We start from the raw sequence: 22,335 nt of genomic DNA on the forward strand, positions 1-22,335 counted from the left end.
TATATATTCCACATCTTCTTTATCCATTCATTAGTTGATGGACCTTTGGGCTTTTGTCATAATTTCGCTATTGCTGATAGCGCTGCCATAAACATTGGGATATATGTGCCCCTACGAATCAGCACTCCTGTATCCTTTGAATAAATTCTTAGTAGTGCTATTAGTGGGTCATAGGGTCATTTTATTTTCAATTTTTTGAGTAACCTCCACACTGTTTTCCACAGTGGCTGCACCAGTTTGCATTCGTATCAACAGTGCAAGAGGGTTCCCCTTTCTCCACATCCTCACCATCATCTATTGTTTCCTGAGTTGTTAATTTTAGCCACTCTGACCAGTGGGAGGTCATATCTCAATGTGGTTTTGAATTGAATTTCCCTGATGATTTGTTGAGCATCTTTTCATGTCTGTTGGCCATCTAGATGTCTTCTTTGGAAAAGTGTCTATTCATGTCTTCTGTCCATTCCTTCACTGGATTATTTGGGGTTTGGATGTTGAGCTTGGTAAGTTTTTTATAGATTTTTAATAGCAACCCTTTATCCGATATGCATTTGCAAATGTCTTCTCCCATACCATCAGTTGCCTTTTAGTTTTGTTGGTTGTTACCTTTGCTGTGCAGAAGCTGTTTATCTTCATGAGGTCTCAATAGTTCATTTTTGTTTTATTTCTCTTACTTTCAGTGACATGTCAAGTAAGAGATGTTGTGGCCAAGGTCAAAGAAAGTGGTGGTGTAAGAAAGTGGTCCAGTTTCATTCTTCTGCATGTTGCTGTTCAGTTCTTCCAGCAACATTTGCTAAAGAAACTGTTCTTGAATCTTTCATGGATACTCTCTCCTGCTTTGTCAAATATTAGTTGGCCATATATTTGTGACTCCATTTCCGGGTTCTTTATTCCATTTCTTTGGTCTATGTTTCTGTTTTTGTGCCAATACCAAATTGCCTTGATGATTATAGCTTTGTAATACAGGCTAAAGTCCAGGATTGTGATGCCTCCAGCACTGGTTTCCTTCTTCAACATTACTTTGGCTATTCAGGGTATTTTGTGGTCCCATACAAATTTTAGGATCACTTGTTCTAGCTCTGTGAAGAATGCTGGTATTATTTTCATTGGGAAGGCATTGAACGTGTAGATTGCTTTGGGTTATCAACATTTAACAATATTTATTCTTCTAATCCATGAGTATGGAATGTTTTTCTATTTCTGTGTGCCTTCTTCAATTTCTTTTATAAGCTGTCTATAGTTTTCAGCATACAGGTCTCTTATCTCTTTGGTTAGGTTTATTCCTAGGTATTTTACTGTTCTTGGTGAAAATGTAAATGGGATTGATTCCTTGATATCTCTTTCTGTTGTTTCATTACTGCTGTATAGAAATGCTCATTTCCATACATTGATTTTATATCCTGAGACTTTACTGAAATCATGTAACATTCCTAACAGCATTTTGGTGAAGTCTTTCAGGTTTTTCATGTAGAGTATTATGTTGTCTGCAAAAAAGTGAAAGTTTGACTTCTTCTTTACCAGTTTGGATGCCTTTTATTTGATTTCATTGCCTGACAATTAAAGCTAGGACTCCCAACACTATGTTACATAAAAGTGGTGAAAGTGGACATCCCTGTCGTGTTCCTGATCTCAGGGGGAAAGCTCTCAGTTTCCCCAGTGAGGATGATATTAGCTGTGGACCTTTCATAAATGGCTTTTATGATTTTAAGGTATGTTCCTTCTATCCCAACTTTCTTGAGGGTTTTTAGTAACAAAGGATGCTGTAATTTGTTAAGTGCTTTTTCTGCATCTACTGAGAGGATCATATGGTCCTTATCCTTTCTTCTATTAATGTGATATATATATTCTTCTATTGACTTGCAAATGTTGAACCAGTCCTGTAGCCGAGGAATGAATCTCATTTGATCATGGTGAATAATTCTTTTTAACTTATTGTTGAATTCAATTTGCTAGTACCTTGTTGAGAATTTTTGCATCCATGTTCATCAGGGATATTGACCTATAATTCTTCTTTTTAGTGGGGTCTTTGTCTGGTTTGGGAATCAAGGTAATACTGGCTTCATAGACTGAGTCTGGAAACTTTCCTTCCATTTATATTTTTTGTAGCAGCTTGAGAATAATAAGTATTAACTCTGCTTTAAATGTCTTATAGGATTCCCCTGGGAAGCCATCTGGCTTAGAACTCTTATTTGTTGGAAGATTTTTGATAACTGGTTCAATGTGTTCACTTGTCATGGGTCTGTTCAAATTTTCTTTCTTCCCTATTGAGTTTTGGTAGTGTGGGGGTGTTTAGGAATTTGTCCACCTACAAGTACTACTATATTTATAAGGGGTAATACACTGTCCAGGGGCTGGCACTTCAGGAAGTGTTTTTGAAATGTGTTGCGTGCACTCTGTTGTTGCATCCTTGGCTGCTCTATCCCATTGTCACTGTGGTGGATTGTTTGGACCTTCCACCAGGTATGCTTTGATTTGTTTATTGAAGTAACCCTGGAAAAAGTGTAGGAGGCATCTTATCTTGTACAGAGAGATAAATAAAAGGGAAGGGGAAAAAAAAGACCAGGCAGAAAATCAAAGAAAATATAAGGCTGAATTTAGAGAGATTGAGGAAAATAAAGAAGAGAGAGACAGAGGAAAGGTACAAAAAAAGAATAGAATAAAAATGCCTGATTAAACAACTAGAACAGAGAAAGGGAAAAAAGTGTGTGTGTGTGTGTGTGTGTGTGTGTTAAAAAGGTATTTGACCAAAAATCAAATCAGAAACTATGAGCCTGATTCCAAAGGAAAGGGGGGGGGAGGGGAAGAGGAGGGGAGAAAGAAAAAGAAAGAAAAAGAGAAGGAAAGAAAAGAAAAAAAAATAACTCTTTTTAAAAGATTTTAAAAACAGACTGGCATACAAAACCGCGGGACAGTTGCCTGTTGGTACCTGGAACCAGTGGCTGTGCTGGTCTGGAGGAGAGACCATCTGGTTCCTGGTTTGGTCAATGTCAGTCTCATTCCAGTAGATATGCAGTTTCCAGGCACAGAGGGGCAGGGTTTGGTGTAAACGGTCCCGCCTCCACTTGGGGCTACTGTCGGTTCCCTGGAGCCCCACCTTGTTGGTGATGGGGAGAAAAACGGAGACACCCCAATCATTCCTCCCCAGAAGGAGTGTCTCAAACCATGCTGTTCAGGCAGCCCTCACAGAGTGCAGGCGGTCAGCCTGTTGTGCTCAGGTCTCCCATGCCTCCTAGGCCCTCAGCTGGGATTCAAAATCTGATGTCTTAAAGGATCCCACACCACATGAACCCGGATCTGGGGTAGGACCACCCGTCCTTGTTGACAAAGGGCCTCCGACTGGTAGCTGCGGGGCCTTTTGTCCTTGGGTGAGCAATAATATTTGCACAGACTGGAGGGAAGGGACTATTTTTTCCCAGTGCATCCCTGAGATCACTATTGCACCCCCCGCCTGGCTCCCTCCCCACCAGACACGCTCACACAGCAGAGGCTTTGGTCTGGAGAAAGTAATGCACCCCCTGAAAATTCCAATATGTAGCTCACAAGGCTGTTTACGGAGTAGAAACTGACACTCTACATAGTTTTTGTTCCCCAGTCCATGGTCCAGAGAGGTCTTTTTCTTGTCTACATAAAATATCACATTTCCACAGCCTCTGTTTCTCTCTGCTGTTTCTCCACAGAAGGGGTTCCTCTCTCCGTGCCTACACCACCCACATAATCTCTCCCAATTTGCAGACATGCACCTCTGTCCCACCAAGCTGTCTCTTTCCACCTGTGGAGATTTCTCTGTCACTCCATACACTGTATTCCTGGGTATTTCAAGTGTTCTGACCTCAATACAGCTGTGTTTAAGGGACAAGGGCCATCCCAGTCCCTCTAGCCATCTCAACTCCCTCCTCTTAACACTTTTTTCCTAAAATAGTTTGAGATTTTTTTTTTTTCAGTTTGAAACCACAGTATATCTTTCTATAATTAGCTTAGGAAAAAAGAGATGAAGAACTCACTGGTAGCAGGAAGAAGCAGGAGTCTTCTAGGGTCAGGCATTTGATAAGATAGACATTCTGTTTTATTGTGCACTTTCATTATTTTCCCATGGCATGACATATAGTAGTGACTTGTGAATGCACATGCCTGAATCCAGGTTACTCTTATGCTCCATAACTATGTTGTTTGCTGGGCTATTGTTGCCACAGTAGTTGGTTGTGTCCCAGACAAATGGGGTGCTGGTCTGTTCCCCCAGATCTTTATCCCACTCTCCACTGCAAGTAGGGCACTGCCATATGTTTTCAGCCAGAGTCTCTTTCCAGGATTTAGGGTTTGGTTGACAGCATCCTGCACAATACAACTTTTATCATCAGCTTGAGATATAATGAATGATTTTACCCCAAAGAACCTGGTAGTGAGCATTAAAGGGACAAATAGCCAATTGTTTGTGACGTCAGAACGATTCTTTTTGCACCTGATAAGATGATAAGGAAACCTGCAGACTCTGAGCTGGTGGTTTCTATCATAGGGGCATTGTAATAGCTTTTAAGGGTCCAGGGAATTGATCTAAGTTTCTTCCATGTGGAAATGAGGGAGCTGAATCCAAGTGCTCAGTGGAGACATACTCTCTGCACAGTAACCTTCTCTCCACATCCACACCCCAAAAAGGCTCACTTCTGGCCTAAGTTATTTTATGTAAGTCTCATGATAACTACAAGAAAAATCTTGTGGTAATTGAAAAAAGGTAATTGAAAATGATAAAGAAGTCAAAGCACACTGACACCAAAAACATCAAAACCCACAAAAAAGACAGGAGTGTAAGAAGCAAGGAATAATGAGTCTACAAAACAAGCATAAAGCACTGAAAAAAAGGGCAATAGTAAATCTTACCTATCAATAATTACTCTAAATGTAAACAGATTGAACTATCCATTCAAGAGACATAGAATGGCTGAATAAAAAAAAAATCTAACAATAGGATACCTATAAAAGACTCACTTTAGCCTTAAGGACACATACACTGAGAGTGAAGGAATAGAAAAAAAACAACTCAAGCAAATGATAACCAACAAAAAGTAAAAGTAACTGTATGTATATTAAACAAAATAGACTTTAAAAATGATTAAAAGAGAGACAAAGAGGGTTATTATAAAATAACATCATATAAAATATAACATATTACATAAATTATATAAAATGATATTATATAAAATATAAAGAAGATATAATAATTGTAAATATTTATGTGCTCAACATCAAAGCACCTAAAAATATAAAGTAAAAATTAACAGAGCTACCAGGAGAAATAAACAATGATATAAAAATATTTGGGGACTCTAATACTCTAATCTCAACAGTGGATAGATTATCAAGAGAAAATAAATAAGGAAACAACAGATTTGAACCTCTTAGATCAAATGGACCTAACAGACATATATAGAACATTGTATGTAACAACAGCACAATACACATTTTTGTCAAGTATACATGGAACATTTTCTACGACAGACCATATGTTAGGTCACAAAACAAATCTTAGAAAATTAAAGAAGATTGAAATCATACCAAGTATCTTCTCTGACCACAATGACATGAAACTAAAAATCAATAAGAGGAGGAAAACTGGAAAATTCACAAACTTGTGGAAATTAAACAACATTTTCCTTAGCAACCAATGGATCAAAGAAAAAAATTAAAATGAGATTTAAACTTTCTTGGAACAAACAAATATGGAAACACAATTTACAAGAATTTCTGGGATGCAGCTAAAGCAGTTCTAAGGAGGAAGTTTATAATAATAAACTTCTACACTAAGAAGCAAGAAAGATTCCAAGTAAACAACCTAATGATGCCTTAAGAAACTAGGAAAAGCACAAAGTGAGCCAAAAGTTAACAGAAGGAAGAAATAATAAAGATTAGAGTAGTAATAAATGAAATAGAGAACAGAAAAACAATAGAAATCATTGACCGAATTAAGAATTTGTTCTTTCAGAAGATAAAATTGACAAACCCTTAGCTAGACTAACCAAGCAAAACAAAAGAAAAAACAAACAAATGAACAAAAGGACCCAAATCAACAAAATTACAAATAAAAAAAATCCATTTAAATGATACCACAGAAATTCAAATGATCAAAATATGCCAACAATCTGAACAAACTAGAAGAAATGGAAATTTTTTTAAGAAACATACAACTTACCATGGCTAAATGGGGGAGAAACAAAAAATCTGAATAGTCCTATTACTAATAAGGAGATTCAATCAATAATCAAACATCTTCCAATGAAGAAAAACCAGAACCAGATGGCTTCCCTGATGAATTTTACCATTTAAAGAATAATTAACATCAATCCGTCTCAAACTCTTCCAAAAAATAAAAGAAAAAGAACACTTCCAAACTCATTTTACAATAATCACATTACTCTGACACCAAAACCAGAAAATGACACTACTAATAAGAAAACTGCAGGTCATTATTCCTGATGAATAAAGGTGAAAATTTTCTTAGTGAAATATTCGTAAATCAAATTCATAACAGATTAAAAGGATCATTCACCATGACCAAGAGGGATTTATCCTTGGAATGCAAAGATGGTTCAGTATATACTAATCCATCAATGTGATACATTGGCCACAAACACAGGTGTGATTCTTCTATTTAAACATAAAAGAACAAAGAGTTGGATTCAGATGATCTTTTAGGTCACAGAATTCTAATACTGTTTAATTTTAATTTTTTTTCTAAAGAAGAGTCTATCTCTTCAAATGAAATCAGTAGTCATATATAGTTTACATAAATTGGACACAGCTTAACATGATTAAAATTTTATGATTTTTTTATTATTGTTCTTCAAAGAGATAGCTGCTTATATGGCAGTCAGATGGAAACAGGAACATTACTATAAAACTGGGTAAAACGCATTGTGAGGAAATGAAAAGACAACTACCCCAGTCTCATCAAATGAGGGGTCCTTCTTCACAGATGAGCCAAACAAAGGGTCTCAGAAGCACTGGTACTTCTGTTTGCATCACATTACTTACGGTTTCAAGTCACTGGATTTAGAACCATCTTTAATCCCACAACCAATATTTCTCAATATACATTTGACCCCATTCTTCAAAAAAATGGTTTAAAATAAATCCCAGTTCCTGAGGTGAAATGCCATTTTTTATTTAGTTTTATTGTTCTTTCTCATTTTGTTGTTGTTGTTGTTGTTGGTTTTTTTTTTTTCTGTTGGTTTGTTTTGTTCACAAAACCACCACTGGTATAAATTAATACAGGAGTGGTAGCCCTGATATCTCTACTACTTATCTGTCTGCTTCCCATAATATGGAGAATCTCCTGACATTATGATTTAATATTGTTTTTAGATAATGTTAAAAAGTAAACTCAATTCAGATATTTGAGAGATGCAAAACAAAAGGAATTAAATAAAAAATACTCTGTCTGATCTTTCTAGACAATCTGGGAGCCGTATTAACTCAACATGGCTTATATCCTTAGCAAGACAAGCATATTTGGTGTTTTAACAGCCTCCCAGCTACTAACCGGAGAAGTACATTCAAAAGGAAGATAAGAAAGCAGTGCTTTGCAAGTATGCATTTCTCTTTCAAGATACAATTCCTTTTTCATTATCTCTACATCCTCTAGAGAAAAAAACTGGAGAAAGTCAAATACAATATTTGATTCAAATTTAAACCCATTAGTTTGTCAGTCTGAACTGCTGCTTTCTTTCCAAAGATATTTAAAACAATTTACTTTTCACATTGGCCACAAGCTAAATATGATCTCAGCTTCCTTAAAAAGGGACGCTCTTAAAGCTGAGAGAATACAGGCATGTGGCTCCCCCCAGCGGCCACTGGGAATGTCAGCACAGTCCAGAGAGAGATGAGGAGAAAGTGATGCTTTGAATTATCGCCAGCAAAGGCGCACTGTCCAATCTTCTTCACCACCTGGTAACAGCTGGTGTGTATGTAAAGATGAGATGAAAAACGGATAGAGGTCAAATCCGGGAGGACTTCTCTTGTATAGAAAATCAATTTAAAGTAACAAAAGTACCAAGATAAAATTTCCAAGAACTTCTGAAACTTAAATAACACGGCTAAACTTTAGGGAAAAGAGACGGCCAGGGAAAAGATAGGAGCAAGGCTTTACTCTACATAGCATTTCATTAATAGTTTCACATTTAGAAAATAGAAGGAAAACCGTAACACCAGGGGACAAGCTAATACCAGAATATTCCCAAGCTGACAAGCAATTTGGAGTGAAAACTGACATAGTAAAAAAAATTTAATGTACTGAATATATTCCAGCTGAGAGCCCACAATATCGGCAACTCCCAGAGGTTCTGAGCAGGCTCTCAGAGATTCACAGCATCAGAATTTCTGGGCCTCGGCCCAGCTTCCAGCCATATCCCACATACAACATTGCCTTGACTCTCTTGAGGGTTCAACCTTCATAGCAGCCTCTAAATTCAAAGCACAACTTCAGAGAAGGGAAAATGCTTTGGAATAAAGACGGGAAGATATATCTGCCTTTCAAATTTGTAAGCGTCTACTATTCAACAGAGCCAGTGAGCCCACAAGCACTGCACAGACAATTCACAACCATGGGTGACTGTTCGGATGAGAACTGGGAGGGAGGTTAGGCTAACCCCTCTAACCAACAAGCCTGACCCATCAATTCTGATACCGCATCCTACCTCTTAAATGTGGCTCCTTAACTAATTCATGCATGAATCCCCTCCTTACCTTTGTCCCCTTTCTGGTTTCCTTTCTTCTATTGTTTTACTGCTACCTGGCCTCTCCTCCCTAACACAGAAACCTCTACCAGGTCACTTTCCTCTACCTCCAAACACTGTTCTTTTCTGGGTTCAGAGCTTGGCTTTTCTCTCTCTTTGCTTTTATTTCCCTTAATCTTCATCTAATGAACTTTCCTCAGCTTCCTGTTATTACTAACGCGTGAAGCAGTCTGTTAAGGGCTATATTACTGGAGACGTTCTACTACAAAGCATTATAGACTCATAGAGCTTAGAGCCCCAAAGGGTCCCAAAATATAATGTGGCAGAGCCTTCAGCTTACAGCCTGTTAAGGTGCCTCTTTGAATTTTTCAGATACTGAAATTGAGGCTTAAAGCCAGTAAGTGTCTTGCCTACTGATAATTACCTGGAATTTGCAGCTTCTTAAGACAGAATATTTCTCATTATAAATACCACCTCTTACACATAACAACATGGAAAAAGTTTCGAGAAAAGGGTTAGGTTTTTCATACTCTTTGAGCATCGTCACTGAAATAAAAAGCCACCTGACAACACTTATTCCTGAATCCCAGTATTAGAAACAATCTACTTTTTAATTATAACGATTTTGTCTTCTACATTCTTCCTTTTTTTCCCCTTCACTTCAATATGAATAATTGGCCCTTTTTTAAATAAATGTCTCTTCTCTGGTTATTGTGTATCAACAGAAATATGGTCTCATTTTAAGGTATATTGTTTTCACCTGCCAGCTGTCATTAAAAATTGCATCTGTAAAAAGTGAGCCTTCCTCGTGGTTTTTTATGTTTTGTTTTGCCCGTGAAGGTTAATTGCAGTTCTGCTCCCATAGCTTCCTCACTGCTGTGGAGTTAACCATGGGTTCGCAGTGCTGGGAAAGGTTTATCAAAGGTCTGGAATGCAAAACAACGGCAACAATAAATACCAATTAGACCCAGGTCCTCTGCTCCCACTGCCTTCACAGATTGAAGCGGCAAATCCAGCTTTGACTTTAACGAGACTGGACTCTTCCTAAGCCACTAACAGGCTGGAGACCTGTTTCCAAGACAGCTCGTAGACCGCACGTTTTCCTTCCCGATTAAGATGATACTGTGGAGGCGCTAGTGAGCAGCATCTCTGTCCTCTACTCTCAAAACCGCTTCTCTTGTGGGCTTGCAATGTATGGGGCTTAATTAAGTGGTTAGGAGTATAAGTGACATGTGCCTCTGTCACCTGAAGTTTATTTTGTCTTAGGCTAATAATTTGAAAAACTGAAATTGGGACTTGACTGTAGGACAAAGAACATCTAAAGCGAAGCAAAAGCATATACTTTCCAATTCTGACAGACATATGCATTTCTCAACTGTCCTGTATGATTCCCTTTTTAAAATTACAGTAAAACCTTGGCTTGTGAGCATAATCCATCCTGGAAACATGCTTGTAATCCAAAGCACTTGTATATCAAAGGGAATTTCAAGAACAATTGGCTCAGTTGTGGTCATGTGACATTTGGCAACACGTACTGCTCGAATTGCAAGACATCACTCATTTATCAAGTTAAAATTTATTAGAAATGTATGTTCATCTTGTGGTACACTCACAGAACAAGTTACTCTTAATCCATGGTTTTACTGTATTTGCTTTTTAAAACAGAATAAAAAATAGAGGTAGAGTTAACTAAGAACATCAATATATAAAGATATATAAACAAATCTATCACATCAGGAAGATGGGATTCCTTTTTAAAATTCCATTATCTAATAAACAGAAAATTGCTAGTAATTTAACAAAATCATTGAAATAGTGACACAAAGACTAGCTACAGTGACCTCTAGTGTTCTTATGGCTAAACAATCAAGAGTTATAAAAAATAACTGCTTGCTCCATTCACTCCGAGTAACAAGTATCAAATCCAGTTACAATTTCTGAAGATGAGTACGTTCTCACTAGTAAGTCTTACTTTACTGGTTAACATCTCCATGAAAAGAATATAACAAGAAAGTTAAATAGTTTTTCATTATTAATATCTCACCATCCTAATATCTTTTTCATCATTGTCTATAACTTTCTAGTCATTGTTCATATGAATACGTATCAATGTATTTAACATTATATATTTTGTCCAATTGTGATCATCATTTTTTGTAATTTTAGGAAAATATTTTATTTTCTTGATTCTCAATTTGGAAATAATTTGTAAACAGGGACATCCAAGGATATATCACTGGAAAAGTGTGAGGTGCTGACATTATACTTAAGTGCTGACATTATAGCTCCATCTACTAAAACACAGGTCCAATTAGCCAACAAAGGAGAGTACTAAACTCAAAATTAGGTAATAGGAATACAGACAACAAATACCTAAATTACAGGATGCCTGGAATTCTGTTGTTCAGATTCTAGTCACCTGCAGGAGTGACAAATCAATCAATATACTGCAGTTGGCCCTAAGAGGAACCTGGTATGTGAAACAGAAATTGTTTAACTATGAGATATATTATTATGTTACCTCTGGTAATCTGGCAAAAATCTTGCAAGCTATGATTTTTCAGGAAAAAAAAACAAGCCCTATACATTCAGATCCTACAAATTGATAATCAAGTGTTCCAAACATGGAAATAAGAAATTTACATTTCTCTTCTAATGAATCCTATCTTCCACAAAGAAACAGTGACTGCAAACAAACATCTATAATGTCCTCATTTATGTCTTTCATTTGCTCTGATGGTAGGGTAGTCTTCTCATCTCATCTATCCAGTAAAGCAGCAGGCATAGTGATCTCAGAATAAAATGGTTAAGTGATAATAATGTATGGGCTGAGCTCTTGGAAACTATGGAAAAGCCATAGCTCATTAAGAGTACACTGAAATTATTAGCTCATGTTTCATGAAACATTTTATTTTTCATCTTATCCTTTTCATTTCTGCTATTGCTATGAATGGAGACCTATAGGCAAGAGAAATGAAAGATTAGAAGTATTTAACATGAAACTAGGACTACTTTTGATACATAACATTTGCAATTATGTCTTTCTTATAGTTGTCAAGTCACTGAAACAGGGACTTGATTTTTATTATTTAGTTATACTGGGATTTAAAAAGAGAGGGGAGAGGGGTACCTGGGTGGCTCAGTCATTTAAGCATTTGACTTCAGCTCAGGTCATGATTTCATGGTTCATGGGTTTGAGCCCTGTATTGGGCTCTGTGCTGACAGCTCAGAGCCTGGAGCCTGCTTTAGATTCTGTGTCTCCCTCTCTCTCTGAGGCATCTCTGAGAATCTCTCTGACAGATTCTCTGTCTCCCTCCTTGTGCTGTCTCTTTGTCTCTGAAACATTGAATAAATGTTTAAAAAAATTTTAAAGAGAGGGGAGAAATACCTATGTGGAAAGATGGGGGAGACTTTAAAAGGTAGATAAACTGAAGATGAGTTCCACACTCTCTAAAAAAGAAACATAAAAAATGAAAAATTAAATCATAATGAAAATTAAAGTCAAAAGTTGAATAAAGATTATTTTTTCTATTTTCCTCTTTTAAGTTGGCAAGTAAAGATCAGAATGATGCAAGAGCTAAGCAAAAACAAAATGAGGGTTATATGGGAATCACTGATTCCCCAAAGAGCTAATCTTGACCTATAAAACCCAGAAAAGTAGATTACTGAACATATGATGCTATCAGACTCCAGAAACAGGATCAAAGACAGTTCTATATGTTTAGCAACTCAAGTATAAGCAAGAGCATTCAAAATATTGTGATATTGAGACCTCTGGGAATTGTCTCCTCCTATATTATCTATTAACTTGATGCTTGTTATATTAAACCTCTTTTTAAATAAACTTATAACAAGAATTCAAAAAATAGGTAAAAAATATTTGCTTATGCTCAAAACAAATCTGTGCCAAGAAGATGGTCTTTCTTTCTTTCTTTTTTTTTATGTTTACTTACTTATTTTGGCCAGGGGAGGGAGAGAGAGAAAGGAAGAGAGAGAATCTCAGGCAGTCTCCATGCTGTTAGCATGGGGTCTGGGGGATGTGGAACTCTATCTCATGAACTCATGATGTAAGCAGAAATCAAAATGCAGACACTTAACCAACTGAGCCACACAGGCACCTCGAAGATGGTATTTCTTTTTAAAATTTTTTCCAAAGATGGTATTTCTTAACTAAGAGACCTTAAGGCCTTCATGGGTCTGAGAAAAGAAAAACAAGTTTATAAAACTTTACCTTTTTTTCCAAAAATAAGAAATCCTTAAATTGTTTTAAGTTAATTTTAAAATTACTTCTATAACCCTGAGACTCTAATTATTGTATATTTAGCCACTTTAGTTAACATTCCAAAGTATACCCTGAAAATAATAAAACATTAATGAAAGAAATTAAACACACAGATGAAACACATCCATGTTTATGAGTTGGAAGACTTAATATTGTTAAAGTGTCTATAATACTCAAAGTAATCTATAGATACAATGCAGTCTCTGTCAACATTCCAGTAGCAATTTAATAGAAAAAAAATCTACAGTTTATATGGAACCACAAAAGACCTCAGATAGCTAAACCAATCCTGAGCAAGAACATAGCTGGAGACATCACACTTTCTGATTTCAAAATCTATTTTACAGCCACAGTAATCAAAACAATGTAGTATTGACTAGATAAAGAGCCCAGAAATAAATCCATATACACACCATTGACTGATCTTGGACCAGAGTTCCAAGAATCCACAATGGGGACAGAATAGTCTTCTCAACAAATGGTGTTGAGAAACTGTATATCCATATGTAAAAGAAAGAAATTGAACCTCCCTAACATCAAACACACACATGCACAAAACTCAAAATGGATGAAAAATTTCAAATATAAGACTTGAAGCTGTAAAACTCTTAGCAGAAAACATAAAATAAAAGCTTTGTGACATTGGTCTTGGTAATGATTTCACGGATACAACATCAAAAGCACAGGCAACAAAAGGAATATTATACAGTTGGGGCCTCATCAAACCAAACAGCTTTTACACAGCAAAGGAAACAATCAACAGAATGGAAAGGCAACCTATGGAATGGGAAAAATATTTTCCAATCACATATCTGAAAAGGGATTAATCTTCAAAATATATACGGCACTAATACAACTCAATAGCAAAATCTTTTAAAAATGGGCAAAGGACTGTAACAGACTTTTCTCCAGGGAAGATGTACAAATGGCCCTTAAGCATTAAAAAAAAGTTCAACATCACAAATAAAAACAATAATGAGATATGACCTCAAAATTGTCAGTGACCATTATCAAAGAAACAAAGATGAGGATGGCAGGGATATAGAGATATTGGAACCTTTGCACATTGTTGGCGGGAATGCAAAATGGTGCAGCTGCTGGGGGAAACAGCATGAGGTTTCCTCCAAAATCAGAAATAGAATTATTAGGCCTGTCTGGGTGGCTCAGTCAGTTCAGCATTCAACTCTTGGTTTTGGCTCAGGTCATGATCTTGCAGCTTCATGGGTTTGAGCCCCACATCAGGCTCTGTGCTAGCAGTATGGAACCCGCTTGGAATTCTCTCTCTCTCGCCCTCTTTCTCTGTCCCTGGCTCCTTTGTGCTCTGTCTCTCTCAAATAAATAAATGTAAAAAAAAAAAAAAATAGAACTACTATATGATCCAGCAATTCTACTTCTGGGTATTTAGCCACAGAATTGAAATCAGGATGTCAAAGAGATACTGGCACATCCATGTTCACAACAGCACAGTTCACAATAGTCAAGATGTGAAAACAACCTAAATGTCTACCAGCAAATAAATAGATAAAGAAAATATTGTATATACATACAAGGGTATACTATTTTTTTTTTAAAAAAAAGGAATTCTGTAAAGTGACAATTTGAATGAACCTTGAAGATATTGTGGTAGGTAAAATAAACTAGCTACAAAAGGCAAATACTGCATGACTCCATTTACATAAAGTATCAAAGTAGGCAAAATCATTGAATCAGAGACTGAAATGGTGGTTGCCAGGATTGAAAGATGGGGAAATGGGGATTTGCTAATCAGTAGGCATAAAGGTTTAGTTAAGTAAGGTAAATAAGCTTTAGAGATCTGCTATAGACATTGTACCAATAGTCAACAATAATGTACTGTACACTTAAAAATTTATTGGGGATAAATCTCATAATTAAATAAATTTTAATCATAATAAAATAAATTTCAAAAATGATTCTTAAAAACATAAAATATAATGAATGTACCAAATCTCAATCAGTAAAAGAATTAGTCAAACTATAATAATAAAAATACTTTATATTTTGCAATAGCTTTACTCTAGTTAGATGTGAACAATGTTACTGAAGAATAGAAATGATTTGTTCAAGTGGTTTCATCAATCATTTTTCTACTTACATGGAGAATAGGAGAATGTACTAATTATTGTATGGACATATAGTATCAGGATTTCTATGCTCCAGTTATATCCTTTGTCTAAACAAATCCTTTTCAAAATATCTGTCCCACCTAAAATACACTCTCTTTAAAATGAGGCTAATAATATCCACTTCACAGGGATATTTTGATCATTAAACATGACAATGGTCACACAGTGCCTTGAATAATTCCTAAAACAGAATTAGCATATAAGGAATGATATTGATTTCACTTTTCAAAGACAACATGCTTTGGCTAAAGTAGAGCCTAGCTTATTGTACATATGACATCTTTTATAAACTGCCCCAAAGTCCTGTGACTTCTTAATTAAAGTTTTTCTTTGAGGCGTTGCCACTAAATTTTATTTCATTTTTAATCAATTTATTGAGGTATGACTTATATACAACAAAACAACCCTATTTTAAGTGTACATTTTGATGAGTTTTGGCAANTATAAAATATAATGAATGTACTAAATCTCAATCAGTAAAAGAATTAGTCAAACTATAATAATAAAAATACTTTATATTTTGCAATAGCTTTACTCTAGTTAGATGTGAACAATGTTACTGAAGAATAGAAATGATTTGTTCAAGTGGTTTCATCAATCATTTTTCTACTTACATGGAGAATAGGAGAATGTACTAATTATTGTATGGACATATAGTATCAGGATTTCTATGCTCCAGTTATATCCTTTGTCTAAACAAATCCTTTTCAAAATATCTGTCCCACCTAAAATACACTCTCTTTAAAATGAGGCTAATAATATCCACTTCACAGGGATATTTTGATCATTAAACATGACAATGGTCACACAGTGCCTTGAATAATTCCTAAAACAGAATTAGCATATAAGGAATGATATTGATTTCACTTTTCAAAGACAACATGCTTTGGCTAAAGTAGAGCCTAGCTTATTGTACATATGACATCTTTTATAAACTGCCCCAAAGTCCTGTGACTTCTTAATTAAAGTTTTTCTTTGAGGCGTTGCCACTAAATTTTATTTCATTTTTAATCAATTTATTGAGGTATGACTTATATACAACAAAACAACCCTATTTTAAGTGTACATTTTGATGAGTTTTGGCAAACATTTACACCCATGTAACCACCACCACAGTCAAATCTGAACATTAACTAGGAGTGGAGTTATGGATGTTACTGTAACTATTAGTTAACTTTATATAAAATTGTCAAATTGTGTTCCAAATGGTTATATCATATTATTCCTCAGCAGTATATGAGAACTCTGTTTGCTTTTCATCGTTGCTAACACTTGGTATTGTCAGTTTTTTTAATTTAGCCATTGTAATGGGTATAGCTTGGTATTACATTGTGGTTTTACTTTTGTCTTTTCCTATTGAATACTCTTGTTGAGCACCTTTTCATGTGTTTATTGCTCACTCAAAAGTCTTCTTCATTGAAGTGTCTGTTAAAATCTTTTACCAATCTTTTAAGCCCTTAATAAAGGTGGACACCTGGGTAGTTCAGTCGGTTAAGTGTTGGACTCTAGATTGCGGCTCTGGTCACAATCTCACAGTCGTGAGATTGAGCCCCATGTTGGACTCTGGGCTAAGTGTGGGGCCTGCCTGGGACTCTCTCTCCCCTACTCACATCTCTTCCCCTACTCATGCTTTCTCTCACTGTCTCAAAAATAAATAAAATAAAGTTTTAAAAATCTTAAGTTTTTTAAATTATCTGATTCCTTCTGAATATCTAGCACAAGACCCACTGAAGCATCTTTCTTTATGGCAGTTCCAGTGTAAAAAGCTGCTGAGGCGAATTTAACTAAGATTAAATCTCTGAGGTGACCGATGGAACAGTGGGGTAAAAAACAAAATGACAAAGATATTGAGAAGTGAATCCAAAGAAAAGCTGTAGGCAGAAAACAAGAAAAAACCCATCATAGTTGGTGGCCAGGAGCATCAGGAAAGTATTCGGCTTTAAAAATTAGCTAAGGAGAAATTTCAGAACAAAGACTGAATCATGAGTATAGGGTGAATTTGTTTATGTGATACTGAGTGTTTTTGTGGAGTCAGGCATGGAAACTTAGAGAAGTCAAATAAGATTGGACAAGTATGATATTGTCACTTTTTTTTAATTTATTTATTTCCGAGAGAGAAAGACAGCGTGAACAGGGGAGGGTCAGAGAGAGAGGGAGACACAGTTTTCGAAGCAGGCTCCAGGCTCCAAGCTGGCTGTCAGCACAGAGCCCGACGCGGGGCACGAACCCACGAACCGCGAGATCATGACCTGAGCCAAAGTCGGACGCTTAACCGACANCTCTCTCACTGTCTCAAAAAAAAATAAAGTTTTAAAAATCTTAAGTTTTTTAAATTATCTGATTCCTTCTGAATATCTAGCACAAGACCCACTGAAGCATCTTTCTTTATGGCAGTTCCAGTGTAAAAAGCTGCTGAGGCGAATTTAACTAAGATTAAATCTCTGAGGTGACCGATGGAACAGTGGGGTAAAAAACAAAATGACAAAGATATTGAGAAGTGAATCCAAAGAAAAGCTGTAGGCAGAAAACAAGAAAAAACCCATCATAGTTGGTGGCCAGGAGCATCAGGAAAGTATTCGGCTTTAAAAATTAGCTAAGGAGAAATTTCAGAACAAAGACTGAATCATGAGTATAGGGTGAATTTGTTTATGTGATACTGAGTGTTTTTGTGGAGTCAGGCATGGAAACTTAGAGAAGTCAAATAAGATTGGACAAGTATGATATTGTCACTTTTTTTTAATTTATTTATTTCCGAGAGAGAAAGACAGCGTGAACAGGGGAGGGTCAGAGAGAGAGGGAGACACAGTTTTCGAAGCAGGCTCCAGGCTCCAAGCTGGCTGTCAGCACAGAGCCCGACGCGGGGCACGAACCCACGAACCGCGAGATCATGACCTGAGCCAAAGTCGGACGCTTAACCGACAGAGCTACCCAGGCGCCCCGATATTGTCACTTTCATAATCTTCCATCTTGTTGTTGTTTTAGGTTTAGTGCTTTAATATTCCAAGTTGACACTGACTCCTTGTCCTAACTGTAAAAGCAGGCTCTAGTTCTTAGGGCAAGAGACATGGCTTTTTCCCTTTGATATGTTTGTAATTAACACCTATAATCTTGACAAAATGCTTCATCTTTCTGCCTCTCAATTTCCCCTGACAACTGTGCAAACACACCTTGAATTATAAAAGCTATATCCTTAATCTTTTGTACAAGTAAGAGCAAACAAACAACAAAACAATTTGGGCTAAAACCAATGAGTCCCAGAAATCTTCACAGAAAGTTGATAGCTAAAGATTATTCACATGTTGGATGTGTGCTCTAACCACAGGGACTATGCAAAACAGTTTATTTACAAAAAATTAATAATAAGTAGGAAGTGAAGGCTGCAATGTTTAAGAATCCCATCTGAACATGCCTGCCTTTGACACTGCCACATCAGGAAAACAGAGATGTAATCACAATGGGACGGCGTCCTGATTCCTTTTCTTTCTTTTACATCTTTGGATCCCATTCCTCTTAGTCTTCTTTAATCAAAAAAACTCAAAATGACATAAGTAGGGTGGAAGAGATATCCCTAGATCCTATTCACACATGTCTCTCAGCTGCCTTGAAAGAGTACATCAACATTCACCTCTGAAGAAAGGGTTTTCATAGGATCTCTTTTCTACCAAGTGCATATGGAATCCCCACTCTAGACACTGCAGCAGCAAGCAAGGCTTATCTTGGTTTTCTATTACATTATTTTCCTTTTATGGCAAAGGTGCTAGTACGACTGGCTGACAGAAGAGTAAAGGAGAGCAATGTCTCTACAATGCATCTCTCGGTATTTTCACTTTGCATCTGAAGAGAAGTTTTGTATTATAGATATTTTCATTACACATTAGGAAGAAGAAAAGAGCTAAATTACTATGATTTCTATATGAACTAGTCAACAAAAATATTTCTTAAAACTTAAGGCTAAAAAATCATTAGCATATGCAACAAAAAATAAACTGTGAATAATAAATAAAAGTGAACAAGATGTAATCATAATATTAAAATTTTTTAAACATAAAGGAATTAATTTTTGCTACAGATAAGTCTTTTTTAATGTTTTTCCTTTAATTAATGTATTTTTGAAAAATATTTGATTGTCAAGTTGGTTTCCATATAACATCCAGTGCTCATCCCAACAAGTGCCTTCCTCCATGCCCATCACCCCCTTTACCCCCTCCCCTACACACATCAGCCGTCAGTTGCTTCTCAGCATTCAAGAGGCTCTGATGGTTTCCCTCCCTCCCTCTACCCAACTATTTTTTCCCTTCTCCTCCCCCAAGGTCCTCCATTAAGTTCCTCCTAATCCACCTATATGTGCAAATATATGGTACCTGTTTTTCTCTGCCTGACTTATTTCGTTCAGCATAACACCCTCAAGGTCCATCCATGTTGCTACACATGGCCAGATTTCATTCTTTCTCATTGCCATGTAGTATTCCATTATATAGATAAACCACATTTTCTTGATCCATTCGTCAGTTGATGGACACTTAGGTTCTTTCCATGTTTTGGCTATTGTTGAGAGGGCTGCTATGAACATTGGGGAACATGTGCCCCTATGCATCAGCACTCCTGGGTCCCTTGGGTAAATTCCTAGCAGTGCTATTGCTGAGTCATAGGGGAGTTCTATTGTTAATTTTTTGAAGAATCTCCACACTTTTCCAGAGGGGCTGCACCACTTTACATTCCCACCAACAGTGTAGGAGGGTGCTCATATCTCCACATCCTCGTCAACATCTATAGTCTCTTGATTTGTTCATTTTAGCCACTCTGACTTGTGTGGGGTGGTATCTGTGTGTTTTTGATCTGCATTTCCCTGATGCTGCAGGACATTGAGTATCATTTCATGTGTCTGTGGGCCATCTGGATGTCCTCTTTGGAGAGGTGTCTGTTCATGTCTTCTGCCTATTTCTTCACTGGATTATTTTGTTTTTCAGGTGTGGAGTTTGGTGAGTTCCTTATAGATTTTGGATACTAGCCCTTTATCTGATATGCAACTATCTTTTCCCATTCCATCGGTTGCCTATTAGTTTTATTGATTGTTTCCTTTGCCGGACAGAAGCTTTTTATCTTGATTAGGTTCCAATAGTTCATTTTTGCTCTTGATTCCCTTGCCTTTGGGGATGTGTCGAGTAAGAAACTGCTGCGGTTGAGGTCAAGGAGGTTGTTTCCTGATTTCTCCTCTAGGGTTTTTATGGTTTCCTGTGTCACATTCAGGTCCTTTATCAATTTTAAGTTTATTTTTGTATATGGTGTGAGAAAATTATCTGGTTTCATTCTTCTGCATACTGCTGTTCAGTTTTCTCAGCACCATCTGTTAAAGAGGCTGTCTTTTTTCCATTGGATACTCTTTCTCGCTTTGTCAAAGATTAGTTGGCCATACATTTATGAGTCCAATTCTGAATATTCTATTCCATTGGTCTATGTGTCTATTTTTGTGCTAATACCATACTGTGTTGATGATGACAGCTTTGTAGTAGAGGCTAAAGTCTGGGATGGTGATGTCTCCTGTTTTGGTTTTCTTTTTGAATATTACTTTGGCTATTCGGGGTCTTTTGTGATTCCATACAAATTTTAGGATAGTTTTTTTCCAGCATTGAGAAGAATGATAGTGCAATTTTGATTGGGATTTCATTAAATTTGTAGATTGCTTTGGGTAGTCGTGACATTTTAACAGTATTTATTCTTCCGATCCACGAGAATGGAATGTTTTTCCATTTCTCTGTGTCTTCTTCAATTTCCTTCATCAGTTTTTTAAGTTTTCATCATACAGATCTCTTACATCTTTGGTTAGGTTTATTCCTAGGTATTTTATGGTTTTTTTGTGTCATTGTGAAAGTGATCAGTTTCTTGATTTCTCTTTCTGTTGCTTCATTATTGGTGTATAAAAATGCAACCGATTTCTGTACGTTGATTTTGTACCCTGCAACTTTGCTGACTTCTTGGATCAGTTCTAGTAGGCTTCTGGTGGAGTCTGTCAGGCTTTCTATGTAGAGTATCATTTTGTCTGTGAAAAGTGAAAGGTTGACTTCTTCTTTGTCAATTCTAATGTCTTTTATTTCCTTTTGTTGTCTTATTGCTGATGCTAAGACTTCCAGCACTATGTTAAACAACAGTGGTGAGAGTGGACATCCCTGCCGTGTTCCTGATCTCAGGGGAAAAGCTCTCAGTTCTTCTCCATTGAGGATGATGTTAGCTGAGGGCTTCTCATAGATGGCTTTTATGATGTTAAATAAGTTCCTTCTATCTCAACTTTCTCGAAGGTCGTTCTTAAGAAGGGATGCTGTATTTTGTCAAATGCTTTTTCTGCATCTATCAACAGATCATATGGTTTTTATCTTTTCTTTTGTTAATGTGATGTATTACATTCATTGATTTGCAAATATTGAACCAGCCCTGTAAGCCAGGAATGAATCCCACTTGATCATGCTGGATAATTCTTTTTATGTGCTGTTGGATTCGATTTGCAAGTATCTTGTTGAGGATTTTTGCATCCGTATGCATCAAGGATATTGGCCTGTAGTTCTCTTTTTTTGCTGGGTGTCTGGCTGGCTGGAATCAAAGTGATGCTGGCTTCATAGAATGAGTCCGGAAGTTTTCCTTTGATTTCTATTTTTTGGAATACCTTGAGAAGAATGGGTATTAACTCTGATTTAAATGTCTGGTAGAATTCCCCAGGGAAGCCATTAAATATCTTCACTAGTTATGGGTCTGTTCATATTTTCTATCTCTTCCCATGTGAATTTTGGTAGTGAGTGTGCATTTAGGAATTTGTCCATTTCTTCTAAGTTGACAGTTGACATATAATATTTCATAGTATTCCCTGATAATTGTTTGTATTCTGAAGGATTGGTTGTACTAAGTACATTTTCATTCATGACTTTGTCTATTTGGGTGCTCTGTCTTTTCTTTTTGAGAAACCTGGCTAGAGGTTTGTCAATTTTGTTTATTTTTTTCAATAAAATCAACTCTTGGTTTCCTTGATATGTTAAACCGTTTTTTTGGATTCTATATTGTTTATTTCTGCCCTGATTTTTATTATTTCTCTCTCCAACGGGGGTTGTAGTGCTCTTGTTGCTCTCCTTCTAGCTCCTTTAGGTGCGCTATTAGATTTTGTACTTGTGCTTTTTCTAATTTTTTGAAATAGGCATGGACTGAA

General features: G+C 36.5%; 1 long non-coding RNA gene and 1 pseudogene across 2 annotated transcripts in view; both read right to left on the bottom strand.

The window, feature by feature from the left end:
* LOC144224146 (uncharacterized) overlaps positions 1 to 22,335 on the bottom strand; it is a 524,297-nt gene that overhangs the window by 243,894 nt on the left and 258,068 nt on the right. The gene's annotated exons all lie outside the window — the stretch shown is intronic.
* On the bottom strand, positions 4,061 to 4,560 carry LOC144224144 (gametocyte-specific factor 1 pseudogene; annotated as a pseudogene).

Source organism: Crocuta crocuta, unplaced genomic scaffold, assembly GCF_008692635.1.
Source record: "Crocuta crocuta isolate KB4526 unplaced genomic scaffold, BGI_CrCroc_1.0 scaffold52, whole genome shotgun sequence".
Taxonomy (NCBI): Eukaryota; Metazoa; Chordata; class Mammalia; order Carnivora; family Hyaenidae; genus Crocuta; species Crocuta crocuta.